The sequence below is a fragment of the Bos taurus genome, chromosome 12, assembly GCF_002263795.3.
Source record: "Bos taurus isolate L1 Dominette 01449 registration number 42190680 breed Hereford chromosome 12, ARS-UCD2.0, whole genome shotgun sequence".
NCBI lineage: Eukaryota > Metazoa > Chordata > Mammalia > Artiodactyla > Bovidae > Bos > Bos taurus.
Genome location: NC_037339.1, coordinates 19484349 through 19498860, shown reverse-complemented (window position 1 = coordinate 19498860; position 14512 = coordinate 19484349). Strand labels below are relative to the sequence as shown.

General features: G+C 34.5%; 1 pseudogene across 1 annotated transcript in view; it reads left to right on the top strand.

The window, feature by feature from the left end:
* LOC100847818 (cysteine-rich protein 1-like) overlaps positions 1 to 14512 on the top strand; it is a 105188-nt pseudogene that overhangs the window by 74199 nt on the left and 16477 nt on the right. The window contains exon 5 of the transcript XR_009496616.1: positions 401 to 14210. The product of XR_009496616.1 is annotated as a cysteine-rich protein 1-like (transcript). The remainder of the gene's footprint in view (positions 1 to 400; positions 14211 to 14512) is intronic.

Here is a 14512-nt window from a genome sequence, read left to right as displayed (position 1 = left end):
AATCTGTTACTTGGATTATGGATTGAGTTTGGCGCTAACTCAGAGGACTACAGGCAAGTATTCAGGAGATAGCCAGAGGGATATTTTAGTAGGTGAACAATTTATTTCACATACTGTGTTCAAATTCAGGTATCTTAAAATCACATATATGTAACATAGAATTGAAAATTTGATCATAGACTAAATATCATATTTAACAGTAAAGATTTTCTTCAATTAGTTGTGTGTCCTTTTAATTGTTAGAATTAGAAGTGTTTTTAAACCACCAAGTATCATTAGTGGTATCCTTGGTTAGTCATAACTGGATTAAAAGGATTATACTTTAATAAACTTTGACCTCTAAGTGTTTTTATGTATTTAGAAGTTGACATTCTAAATCATTTTTTTTTTCCTTTTGCAGGTGGATATTACTAGCCCTTATTCATGGAAAAAGTTTTATGCTAAGTGTTGTTTTTCATTGAGTATTAGCAAAAAGGAGAAAAATTAATATCCTAATCTTTTGAGATTAGATTTGGCTGTAGTAAGTAATATTTAGACCAATTATTGGGTTGGCCAGAAAGTTCGTTCGGTTTTTTCCATACGCTGCCTCTAGTAGCACTTAGTTGTCTTTAAACTTCATTTGAAACAACTTCCCTAGATTGTATTGTATACAATTGTCATATCAGAGTGCATTTGAAAAGAAACTTAATCAAAATTGGCAAATTTTTGTGTAGCTATTTTAATATTGAAGATGGAAGAAAACATTTTCAGCATATTGTGCTTATTTCAAAAAAGGTAAAAATGCAACTGAAACACAAAGATTTGTGCAGTGTGTGGAGAAAGTGCTGAGGCTGATTGAATGTGTTAAAAGTTTGTGAAGTGTCATGCTGTAGATTTTCTCACTGGATGATGCTCCATGTTCAGGTAGACCAGTTAAAGTTGATAGTGATCAAATTGGGAACAATCAGTGTTATACCACGCAGGAGATAGCCAACATCCTGAAAATATCCAAATCAAGCGTTGAAAATCATTAGCACCAGCTTGGTTATGCTAATCATTTTGATGTTTGAGTTCCACATAAGTTGAGAGAAAAATCTGCTTGACTGTATTTCGACATGTGCGATTCTCTACTGAAACATAACGAAAACTGTTTTTAAAACAAATTGTGATGAGTGATTAAAAAGTGAATACCATACAATAATGTGGAATGTAAGAGATCGTGGGACAAGTGAAATGAACCATCACCAACCACACCAAAGGCCAGTCTTCATCCAGAGGTGATGTGTATATGGTGGGATTGGATGGGAGTCCTCTATTATGAGCTCCTTCCAGAAAACCAAACAGTTAATTCAAGATACTGTTGCTAGTTAAACCAACCGAAAGCAGCACTCAACGAAAAATGTCCAGAATTAGTCAACAGAAAATGCATAATTTTTCATGAGGATACTGCAAGACTGCATGTTTCTTTGATGACCAGGCAAAAACTGTTGCAGTTTGGCTGGAAGGTTTTGATTTATCTGCTGTGTTCACCAGACATTGCACCTTTTTGTTTTCCATTTAAAGTTTTTACAAAATTCTCTTAATAAAATTTCAGTTCCCTGAAAGGCTATGAAAGACAGCTGGAACAGATCTTTGCTGAAAAAGATAAAAAAAACTGGGGAAGAGGAAATTATGAAGTTGCCTGAAAAATGGCAGAAGGTAGTGGAACAAAATGAGGAATACATTGTTCAGTAAAGTTCTTGGAGAAATGAAAGATGAGTCGTTTTACTTTGAAACCAAAGGAACTTTTTTGGCCAACCCAAACACTTGCATGTCTGGAAGACCATCATCAGTACATTTCCAGCTAAACATTTTTATTTTCTTACCTCTTATCAGGGATTTCTTATTTTTGTTTGAGCTCCTTTAATGGAGAATTAATTTCTCCAGTAGAATTTAAGAATTTATGTTCTTACCTGGTTTATTTATAAAATGTATCCCAGAGATTTCTGATATCTTTTTTTTTTTTTAGGCTATTTGCAGTGAAAAAAATGTTGGCAAAATAAATAAGTTTAAACTTGCTATGTTAAAATTACTGTGCAGTGTGATAAATTAGTTGATGAGTTTTTGTTTGTATTATACTGAAACTAAATTCAACATTTATAACTTCTATATGGGTCTGTTTCTTGATTATTAATACATGGGATTCATATAAAAATACTTGAATAATACATTTATATTAGCATATTGATGAGTATAGGTTCCCCTTAATTCTGTTTAACTTCAATAATCTGATACTATATTCTTATTATAAGAATATATTACTTATTAATAAGAATTATATTATTATATTCTTATGATTACGTTCATGTTTTGCAAAAATGTAAACTGCCTAGAGAACCTTGTTTATGCTATAGGGTTAGATTTTGAGACACTAAATGTTCTTCAATTTAATTAACTTGTTACTAAAGTTATTCTGTATATCATTTTATAATTTAACCGCTTAGCATTAATTAATCTTTAGGAAGTAGTAGAAATTTTAAAATCACTCCAAAGTTTTCTTATTTCCACATCTCATTATTTTATAATCTTTAGAAATGCTTATATTTATGAAAGTAATATTTTCAGAGATAGTAATTCTTACAGCACCACTAAAACTTTTTTTTTCCCTTTGGACTTTAATACATATGCTAGTAAACTATAGGATAATTTTTTGGTTTTGTTTTTGTTTTTTAAGTTTTCATGTGATCACTTAAATGCCATTTTAGCGTGAAACAACAAAGCGTTGCCCTATAGTTAGAAGTAGAGAAAGAGTAGGTACATCGTTTCTTAAGATAATTTGTACATTTTCACATAGTCTGTGCAGATTTTTATATTGTATTTCCATAAATGTCTTCTGTCTTATGTTTAACAAAGAGCATTAAATAGATTTGAAGCATTTATATAGAGAGGACTACAAATTTTATTACAGGCACTGAGGATCAGCACTGAACAAAGCAGATAAATTCCAGCCCTTATAGAGCTTACAATTTGGGGAGTGAGGCATGAGTGATAGAATACATAAAAAACTGATAGGTGCTAATATGTGGTATGTCAGGTGGTGGTAAGTTCTATGAAGAAAAATAAAGCAAGGGGAGTGGGAGGAATGGGTTAAACAGGTTTGGAAGGCAGGAAGGCAGATGTGTTTTTCAATAGTGTGGTCAGAAAATTCCTCACAAAGATAACATTTGAATGAAGACCTAAAAACTAAAGGAGCAAACCTCTAGGTTTCTGGGAGAAGAGCCTTTCAAGCAGATGAAATAACACCTACAGAGACCTTGAGGCCGAAACGTTTTTGGTGTTTACTAAAAAGAGCGGCAAGAAGGTTTGGATGGCTATGATCAACTATACAAGAGAGAATAATAGCTCATAAATTAAAGTTTCTAGGAGCCAAATTTTACGGCTATTTAAGCTCTTAGCTTAACATACAGATTTAATTTTCCTTCCTTCTTTAAAACTACCTTGAGGGTTATGTGAGCCTCAGCCTATTTGACCTTCGTAGATAAGAGTATTTTCTTTAGATCTGACTCAGAACCTCCATCTGAGACCATTTAGAATGTAAAATGTTTAAATGGTTGGTTAATAGGTATACGTGTGATGATCAGGTTTTTATGAACTGTGTTTTTTGTTTTTACTTGCTCAGTTTAGCCTAGTCAAAGCTTAGCTAAATGAGTAAATGACATATTTGTAATTTACTTAAACGAACCAAAATTGATTCCTCCATTCTAGTAATTGCCCCCATTCTTCTCACTTATTCCAATTCTGTTAGCATTTTAGCTAAGGACTTACTTGCCTGAAAGTGTTCATCCCCTATGGTATGTCCCACTAATTTAATCTTCCTAATGCACTGCTTTTGCATATAGGATAAAATTCAGACTTATTGTACCTCATAATCTTGCCCTAACCTTCTTGAAGTTTTTCCCTTTTTTTCAAGCAAACTAGTCCTGCTCCATCTGTTTTTCTGTCTCTAATTTCAGTGCTCTTATTTATGCCGTTTCACCACCCCAATTCTTCCCCAATTTATTCCTGTACAGTTTTTAAATGCACTATGCTGAATGTTCCATGAGTTTAATAGTTTGGCATTATCCCTCCTTCCCATGTTACAAAAAATTTATCCCTGTAGCTCTTAACCTTTTTCTCTCACTTAACAAAGAAATACAGCATTTCTATCATTAATTTCACCTCATTTATTCATGTATATATACCTTTTATAAATGTACTGACAATATGAAGAAAAATATTTAAACTTAAGAAACAAAGTGAAAAAAATTTAAACTTAAAAAGCAGGTAGACTAAGACATCCAGAATTTCAGAACACCCAAAGTTCAAATATTAATTTTATGCTGACAAATGATACAGCTGATTTTTTTCTCAGTTATATGAAAATATATATACTACATACAGTGTGGACTAGTCATATTTCTAGGATTTTAGCACACTAAAAGAATTCTTAAAAGTATGGATTCTCTATTTCACTTTGCTAATATGGTAAGCGCTGTTGATAGAGCCATTTAAGAAGTAGTCCATGTGTTTGTTGTAGTATTGTTTATAATATTAGAGGATTGGAAGAGTTTTTAAAGTGTCCAGTAATAAACTGATTAACATGCTGAGTGGAATACTGTGCAGCTATTTAAAATAATGTAATGAGTATTTAATGAGCTAGAAACTTCCTGGTTATGTGAAAAACGTTACCACATAGTATGAATCATTAGAAGAATACATATGCTAAAATGTTACTACTGGTGTATTATGGTGTGAGGTAAATCTTGTTTTTTTATATTATAAATAAACATGTATGATTTGGGGGGTGGTATTGGGAAAAGATTCTTGAAAAATCAAAATACTTGAAGCAGCCTTACCACTTAATCACCTGCTTTGGAAGTCCATAAATGGAAAACCTAAGTTCTTATGGGTTCAGGAACTTAAGAAGTGATAATGAAGAATTAACTATTTGGGGAAGAACTAAACAGGTAATTTCAAATATCAAATAAGTTTAAAATCTGCCTCGGGGGAGCAGTCTACTCTGTTTCTTGAAAAGCTTTGCTGTCATTTCTCCCGTCTTCAAGCCCCCAAAACCTGAAAAGGTAAGTATAAGAAAAGGAGTGGCTTTTAATTTTGGAACTATATTAATAAACTAAAGAAAAACAAATCTGGTTTATAGAGATTTAATAGCACAGCGAAACTGACTCTGATCTTAAAAGGATTTTGTCTTTTAAAAAGTTTTTAGCTTTTTCCCACCATAGAACTAATGTATAGGCATAGAAACCTCAAAAAAGGCAAAAAATTCTGTTTAAAAATTATATTTTTATCATCCAGTGAGAATTACTATTATTAACAGTATGTTATTTCCTTCTAAATGTATAGTTGGATTAGCAAATTTATTTCCTAATTTGTAACTATGCCAGGAGCTGGAAAGAACATCACGCTCTAGAAGAGAGACGAGATAATGCTGCTGGCTCAGAAAGTTTTTCTTGACGTTTATCTAAAATACAGTTGACCCCCAAACAATGTGGGTTTGAACTGTGGGAGTCTTTATTTTTCTCAATAAATACATGCTACAGTATTGCACGATCTACAGTTGTTCTTATCTGAGGATGCAGAACATAGGTGTAGAGGCCAACTAGAGTTACGCAAGTGGCACTAGTGGTGGAGAACCTGCCTGCCGGTGCCGGAGGCGTGAGAGACGTGGGTTTGATCCCTGAGTCAGGAAGGTCTCCTGGAGAGGGGCATGGCAACAACACTCCAGTATTCTTGCTTGGAAAATCCCACGGACTGAGAGGGGAGCTTGGTGGGCTACAGTCCATGGGGTTGCAAAGAGTCAGACACGACGAGTGGCTTAGCACACGAGCACGTACATGGATTTTCAGCTACAAGGTGGGTCAGCTTCCCTAACCCCCTTGTTGATCAAGAGTCAACTATATAGGTAAAAACCACCAATCTTATCATCTCTTCCATAATATTTTACTGTAAAAATGCTTAAGTTTTTGAACTTCCTCAAGATACTTGAGGAGAAAATGCATCTTGTTTGCCATCTGGCTTCCTCTTCCACACCTGCCTGTCATCCCCAGTACCTTTCCATTGTTTGAGAGCCTTTCTGAGACAGGGGAGGTCATTGAAGGATTTTAATTGGGAGAGAGAAATAATTACTGAAAATTGTACTGTTCAAGATTTGCTGAAGAAAGTCTAAGACCAGTATAGTAATTAAATCCTGTGCTGTTTATACCCCAATTATTACATCAAATTTACCAAAAAGCTGAGCTGGTGTTCTAAAATTATGGGATTCACATTCAGTATTCAAAAAACACTTAAGAAATTTGGATTGAAACATGACTGGTTATCAGAATGTAAACATGACACGATATAAATTCATAATGTATGACCTGTTACAGCAACCCGTTTAGAGAGCAAAAATTGTCTCAGTCTGTTTTTCTCACATTTCAGTATTTTATAATTTAAAACTCTTAAAAGTAGTTTAGATTTAGAATATGACAATTTAGCTAATCAATTAAACTTGGAAGTTTAAAATCTGACTGAGAGGAGGGGTGTTTGTCTCCAGAACTCACCTGCTACAGGTGTCAAGTTAGACCCTCTGTTGTGCTAGTTTTGTCACCGCTTTAGTTGGCATTGTATCCTTGAAAAAAGGGAAAGCACCCAAAAATGCTCAAGTTCATCATAAGCCCTCAGGCCAGTTTTTAAAATACAACTCTTTAGGTGTATTTAGTTATAAAACTCAAGGAATTTGGATTTTTAAAAAGTTGACTAAATTTCCACGTAGTTATACTCTTCAGAAAACATTCGTGATGAGTTTACTTCTCTATTTCTCAAGATATTAAATTCTTAAGACAGTAATAAAGGGAATTGCAGACGTTTTGGGGGGTAACCAAATTAGTATGATTTGGAATTTAGGTAAAAGTCCAACAAGTTTCAAAACTAGCATGAAAATTCATTTATTTAGGCTTATAATTTATTGCTATATGCTAATAAACATTTGTTCCCCCAAACCACTGTTGATTTAAAGTCTTGGTGCGTGTGGCTTGCGTAGGCCTCATGCAGAGGTAGCAAATGTCCTAAGGGGTTTTTGAAGGTATTGAGAAGCTTGCTTGAAGAAGAACAATATTGAGACCTTTTTATTCTGTATTGCAAAATACAGAAGGGCAAAACTGAGGAGATGGAGTTTCAAGGGGGTGCAAATGTAAGCTCCTAAGTAAGGATTTTCTACCAACTATTGAAGTGTACATTATGGAAATGGACTGCTTTACCAGAGACCCCAAGAGGGATGAAATTGGAGGGAGGAGTAGGATTTCAACATAACATTTGAGATGAAGAAAACCAGTACATCAGCTTGAACAAACGTGCCTTTAAGAGCACATGTGCTGACTATCTTTGACTAAAGGACCCTAGGGAAATTTCTGGATTCTTTTTAGGACAGTTTTTACTGAAAACCGTTATCTTAACTGAGTATATAAGAAAAGTTGAAGATCAAGGTTTAGAGAAATGTGTCTCACTTGTCTTAAAACTATGAAAATGTTAACAATGAGCTACTAAAGTTGGAATATAAATTTTAAATACTAAAAACAAGTTGGCATTTGTTTTCAAGAAATACTTTATCAAGGCTGTTGAATAAATCCAATATAGAACTGGATCATTAAGTTTTCATTTTCCTCTTAAAACTTCAAAGGAGAATAAAGTTGAAGACGTTGGATAAACAAGAAGGGGCCAATTCTAGAGAAATTCTTAAATCACAGTTTTGAGAGGGCAGTTAACTCATAGTGTCAATGGAACATTCTTTGATGTTTATTTTCTAGGGTGCTTGGATTTTTCATAAGACTGCAGAGCCATAACTTGGGCTTAGAATCACTGCTTTTGGAATTCTTTATATGTAGCTTAAACTGGAGATTTTACAACCTTACCAGACACATAGGTGCTCAGTTATTAAGTGGAGTGTTCCTAGGAAGATCAGTCTCACTCTGAAATCGGCACTGGATTCAGTTGTCATCTGTCATCAAACATACAGGAAACAATTCTGTAGTATAGTTGCTAGTCTTTTGAGCCCACATCATAGTTGAGGCTTGAGTAAATAGTGCTATGAATTGGCTGAGATGATTTTTACAACATCTTTTAATGCTGGCTTCTTAGTTTTTACAATTCAATTAGCTTTCAGACTACTATGGTTCTCTTCCAAATTTATAGAGAGATTCTTCATAGAGAGTTAATACAATAAGTAACATCAGCCCGTGCACACTTGTTAATGCTTATTTGTCCCTCTGGGAAATAGGCCAGTAAATTTTTATCTTGAGTGGTTATTTTAGTAAAAGTAATCCAAATCAAATCAAAACATTGAAATATCTATCCCCTTGGGTTGTAGATATGATTTCTTTTTAACTGCATATGGAAACCACTCAAGCTTTAGGTGCTAATAGTGACAGAAATTACTGACACATTGTTTTTATCCTTTGCCAGAAACTTTTACATTTAAAAATCCTTTCAATTCTCATACACCACCTAATGGAGGAGATATATTGTTTCTCCCATGCTGTAAGGAAGCTGAGTCACAGGGAAATAGATTGCCTGCTGCTGCTAAGTCGCTTTAGTCATGTCCGACTTTGTGCAACCCCATAGACGGCAGCCCACCAGGCCCCACCGTCCCTGGGATTCTCCAGGCAAGAACACGAGTGGGTTGCCATTTCCTTCTCCAATGCATGAAAGTGAAAAGGGAAAGTGAAGTTGCTCAGTTGTGTACAACTCCTAGCAACCCCATGGACTGCAGCCTACCAGGCTCTGTCCATGGGATTTGCCAGGCAAGAGTACTGGAGTGGGGTCCCACTGCCTTCTCCAAGTAGATTGCCTACTGTCACAGAACTAGTTAAAGGGGGAGTCAGAATTGAAGTTCTGTTTGATTGCAGAGCTCATACTTAATGAACTACAACCTCTGTCCTATAGTTAACAAGAGATAGAGGAGACAAAGTGGAAGTTAAGCCCTAAAAGGCTCAAAATGACAGTTACACTTTCTGAAGAATGTTAAGATAGATTTGTATGTGGAAGTACTATACTAAGCACAAATTAACTTCTAAAGTACTCCATGATACTGCTACTATCACACTGCAAGGACACATTCTCTGAGAGTGGTGTTCTGGTAACCCTGGACCTGGGTTTTTGTGTGTCAGCCCTTAATAGCAGTGTCCAGCTCTGAGAAAACTGCCCCACCTAACTGTCCACAGCAAGTCTGCAAATCTATAGGTCATATTTGGTTGTACTGCTATTAAGGCATCCTAGCATCAAACAGCATTGTTATCTCACTTCATGTGTCTCTTGAGAAGCTAATCAAAATCTAAGAGAAAATAGAACTTTTGTAACTAGAAGGCTGCAGAAAAATTATACATTTAAATTGTAAACTTATTTTGCAGATTACCCTAAGCTGTGAAACATACCATTTTCTTTGTATTTCATGTCAATTTAAAGGGCTTCTGGCCGGCTTTATCATCATTAACTTCATTCTGTCCTATAGAGCAATTCTAGGCAGTATCACAGGTTCTCACTGAGCCTTCGGAAATACTCTGGGGTATTGTCTCTGAAGGGCGACCTCCTTCCACCCTCTTCACATACACACACACAAAATTAACAACTCCCTTTTCTATTGTCATCCCTATAGCCATTTCATTATTGCTTATGTTACATCATATTGTGATTATTTCCCTTATTTCTCTGATTAGCCTATAAGCCTAATAGGCTTGAGCCCAGACTATCTTAGCCCATTTAGTGAGCCCATAATCTCATGGAGCACTCAATATCATGTTAATTCCCTTCATAATTGTTGAATGCATTGATAGCAATAATGCATTGATACCAATATTAGGATGACTACTCAAAACAACTGGCTTGTTAGATAGCCAGAAGTTAGATCCTTTCAGTAGAATTTTCCTAAGATCAATTAGATCAAATGTATTTCCAGATCACCAGTATCACAGTTTCATTGAAGGATCACAGAGAAAGAGAAATGAGAAACATGAAATAGTTCTTCCCAGCTAATAAGTTTTATATTTTATACATAAAGTAAGTCTGTGAAGGCTCTTTATCTCTTACTGAGATGATGCATTAGTTAAGGCATAAAGAATTTCACAGAGTGTGTTTTGTCTTCTAGGTAATAAACTTTGACAGTATACCTGATGTAAGTCTTAGGAAAACTGTGTGGTAGGTTGAAGTGGCTTCTGAGATATTCTTCCTGAAGTGTTAAAGCATTATGGAGGTCAGGAATTCCAGTTAGCTCTGTTTCCATCTCAAGATTTGGGGTTTTATAAAATATTAAGTAATTTTAAAAGTATTAAAATTATTTGATGGCTATTTTCCCCACTTTATCATTCACCTGACTGACCCTACGCTCCATTGCTTAAGACAGCCAAATCCAAATCAACCTTGCTTACACCAATGAAGTTATATTAGCTTGTATGTAAGAATTCAACCATAACAACTATTTATGACTGTCTCTGTTTCTCATCAAGAAACAGTTTTCACTTTCATCTTTGCCACTGAGGTCATAGGGTGTGACCTTTTTTCCTAGCACTGTCTTCGTGTTCTTTTCTTGCTGATCTCCCAGACTCTAACTTTAACCAGCTTCCTGAACACACAGTACTCAGCCTCTAAATGCTGCCTGCCTAAATTCATGGCATTCAGCTGCTTGACCCTGAATTGGGAAATCATCTGACTTCTGGACTCTACTTTCATTTGGAGGACCCAAATATATTCCCAAATTAACTGAAGTTCTAGCCTTATAATACTCTGCTTGCTCTCAGATTGATTTTGCATAATGGTCTCTCACTCTTCATGGTTAAAATGCCTTCCAAACTAGGCATGACCTACCAAATATTTGGGTGTTTTATAATTAACAGACCTGTTCATCGATAATATTCCTGATAGGTCTGCACTCTGAGATTTATTTTTAAGATTTTTCTAAAATTAATTGCTCACTGCCAATAATACCCTCATTTTTAAATAAGGAAAAAGCCTAAGATACTGTTGCATTAGTTTAGGATTTTGACATCAAGATTCTAAATACAACACATGGCAACCGTCAGTTACCTTTAAATAGATAACTGCTCAATGGGATTTATCCAGAGACCTGCGAAAGGAAGCATGGAAATGATGAAATCAGCATATAACCTTGTCTTCAATCTAGTATGAAAATTCCTTATTTTGGCAAAGTTTGCTTTTCATCTTGTTTCATTTCCTGTCTTAGTATGATAACCTTTTTATATGAAACTGCTATTTTAAATTTTTGTAGTTTTCATTTGTTCATGTGTAGAAATGTGTAATTTTATTATTTGTGATATCTGATGAATTTCAAGTAACAATTTCCTTATGCATATAAGAACTTTAAAATTAAACTGAAAACATACCTGACATGGAGTAGATTTCCCATAAACATTTAAATTAATATTGAATCAATCTGATTTGTTTAACATGGTGGTAAGTCAGAATTTTTAGAATTCTGTTATCAACAGTCTTACAACTTTACAACCTCTGTTTTCGAAATGTTTACTTTTAATATTCAGTAGTTTTGTATTTAATTTCTCATAGTTGAAAATATGAAACTTCTAGAAACAAAATTTTTCTAGAGTAAATCTTTTTAGACTATGTGTTTGGTTCTGTTACTGGCTCCTAAGGAAAAGAAATTGCAATAATCTAAGTCTTTCTAAAAAGAAATAATTCAGGATTAGGATTCCTATAAGAATTAAGAATAAAAAAAAAAAGAATTAAGAATAATGTAGAAAATCAAGAAATAAGTTAGGGGTGAAAATGTCCATTAGATTAATTTGATGATTCTAGACATGAGAATCTGTAAGTTATTTTCTCTCATTTTGTCCTCATTTTTAAGTCTCAAACAATGAAACTTCTATCACTTGAATCTCATTCAGTAATGTATGTAGCGCTATTTATTCATTCAAGTTATTTTGTTCAGAGGCATTTGCCTCTGATACTAGTCTCTTCAGTATCATCAAAATGAATTTGATTTAGATGATAATTAAGCATGTAGGAGAAACATAAGTTTTCCCACTGATTTGAAGATCATGAAATGAAGCAGAACAAAAAGTTATAATTTAGTATAATAAAGTTCCTATTTGTGAATGTTGTCCTAAAGAAGTGTTTAGTATCGCTTGGTTATTTTGCCAGGGGAATGACAATGTAAACAGAAGCTTAAACTGTCCTATCCTAGAGAAGTTAAATGTGGTCATATTCAAATACTTAAAAATTGGCTTGGCTTAAAGTTGTGTGACCTTAAGTAAATTGCTCTCTTCAAGTCTCACTGTAAATTTTAAGTAAAAGGTCTGTCTTGTCCTAAATTTTTATAATCCTAGGACAGAGTCAGTCTACAATGTATTTATTTTATAAATAATTCTGTACACTGACATGTTACTCATTAATCTTGCAGACTTAGGTAGAAACCTCAGTTATCACCTTAGAATTTTGGATATTATATATTTACCTTTTCCATTCTAGAAAAAATTTTAGATTTTTTCCCCCACACTTTTGTCAGATTGTATCCTTGACTATATGAAACATAGCCAACAGAAAGAAAAACAGCTCCATGGAAACTTGGAGAAGGAGAGGCACACACTCATTCTTATTTTTAAAAAATAAGAAAAAATTTTAATGTTTATCAGATATAGCATTTAATTGAATTAATGGGACAATATGAAAGTACTGGATATTTATTCAACTGGCGTTTACAATGACCTTAAACCTTGTTTGAATATTTTGTAAAGCAGTAATAAAAATTATAAAATTTCAGTATATTTTGTCTTAAGCAATATGCTGAATGTTAAATTTTATGTAAGGATCAAGTCATATAAAATATTATAATAGGTATAGAAGTTTCAAGAGTAGTATTTAATGTGTTTTAAGCCATAATGTCCAAAGGGTGTTTGGTTATAATTTTTCTTAAAGTTGACTTTTTTCTTGAAGTAGAGTTCAAGAGACAAATTCAGGTGGATTCAATTTGAAGAATTCCAGTTTCCTTTAAGCAAAATTTCACTTTATTTCAAACTAAAAATTACATTGTATTTGTAATTTGACAACACACTTGAAATGTGTACAGTCTAAAGGATTCAAATTTCAAACCTTTCGATTTAATCTATTGGCTGTAAGCAAGGCCACAACCAAGTATTAATACTTGTAAATCTCCTATTGCAAGAAATTGTATCAGAAGGAATTGGATTATCAAGAATGGCTGCTATGTTTTGTTTTGTTCTGGGCTGTGTGGCATGAAGGATCTTATTTCCCCAATCAGGGAACCCATGGATCGAACCCGTGCCGCCTTGCAGTGGAAGCGCAGAGTCAAAAGCACTGGACCACCAGGGAAATCCCAAGAATGGCGACTGGTTTTGATCATGGTTATGTACATAATATGTGTATGTATGTTATATACCTTACCAAAGTAGAGCAGGACAGTTTTATTCATATGCAAATCTATTTTTGAATAGTGTAAAAATCTGACGTGATAATTTGAGGTCTATGCTGCTGCTGCTGTTAAGTCGCTTCAGTCGTGTCCGACTCTGCGACCCCATAGACAGCAGCCCACCAGGCTCCCCTGTCCTTGGGATTCTGCAGGCAAGAACACTGGCGTGGGTTGCCATTTCCTTCTCCAGTGCAGGAAAGTAAAAAGTGAAAATGAAGTCACTCAGGTGCTCAACTCATAGCGACCCCATGGACTGCAGCCTACCAGGCTCCTCCGTCCATGGGATTTTGCAGGCAAGAGTACTGGAGTGGTCTGCCATTGCCTTCTCCGTGAGGTCTATAAATAAGAGTGAATATAATTTCATCCCATCAAAAAGCTATTAAAATAATTCTTAAAATGCCTTAAAAGTTTTCTGTTTACATTTTTCAAGTGAGATGATCTTTTATTATTAAAGACCTATTCTATGCCCAGTACTTCACAATAGTCTAAAAAAGATGGTCACTGTCTGCAAAGAACTTTTAGCCTAGCTGGTAATATTGTACTGACTTACAGGAAACAACTAGAGAAGAGTGGAGTGTAAAGTCTGTCTTACGAACTTGAAGTGCGCAGTAGAACCTCAAAGAAAATGTGGATCTAGACAACGGAAAAGACTTCTTAGAGGAGGTGGAAAATAAGCTCCTATCTATTGAAAAATAGATAGGATTAACTCAATGAAATGAAAGAATTGGAGACTTAGTGCAGAAAACATGAAGAAAGTCATGATCAGGTAAGGAAGAGTAGTTGCAGTTTTAAAACAGATTGGTTCTTGGGGAGATGGTAGGGAAATAAGTGTACATGTTTGAGATTGTTTTCCTTCCTCTGCATAATGTGCCCTAATTTCTAATTGAAGAAAAAGAGAGTATTCAGATTGCCTGCAGTCTCTTGAAAAATAAAAATGTGATCTGAAGGAAAATAAAACATGAGTTGTAAGAAATATTAGAAGGAAGCCTAGGCTTAAGTTAGATCGGATTACCCTAAACATTGGGCAGTCTAGGCCTTTAACTCAGCAAATCAAATGAGAAATCTTGA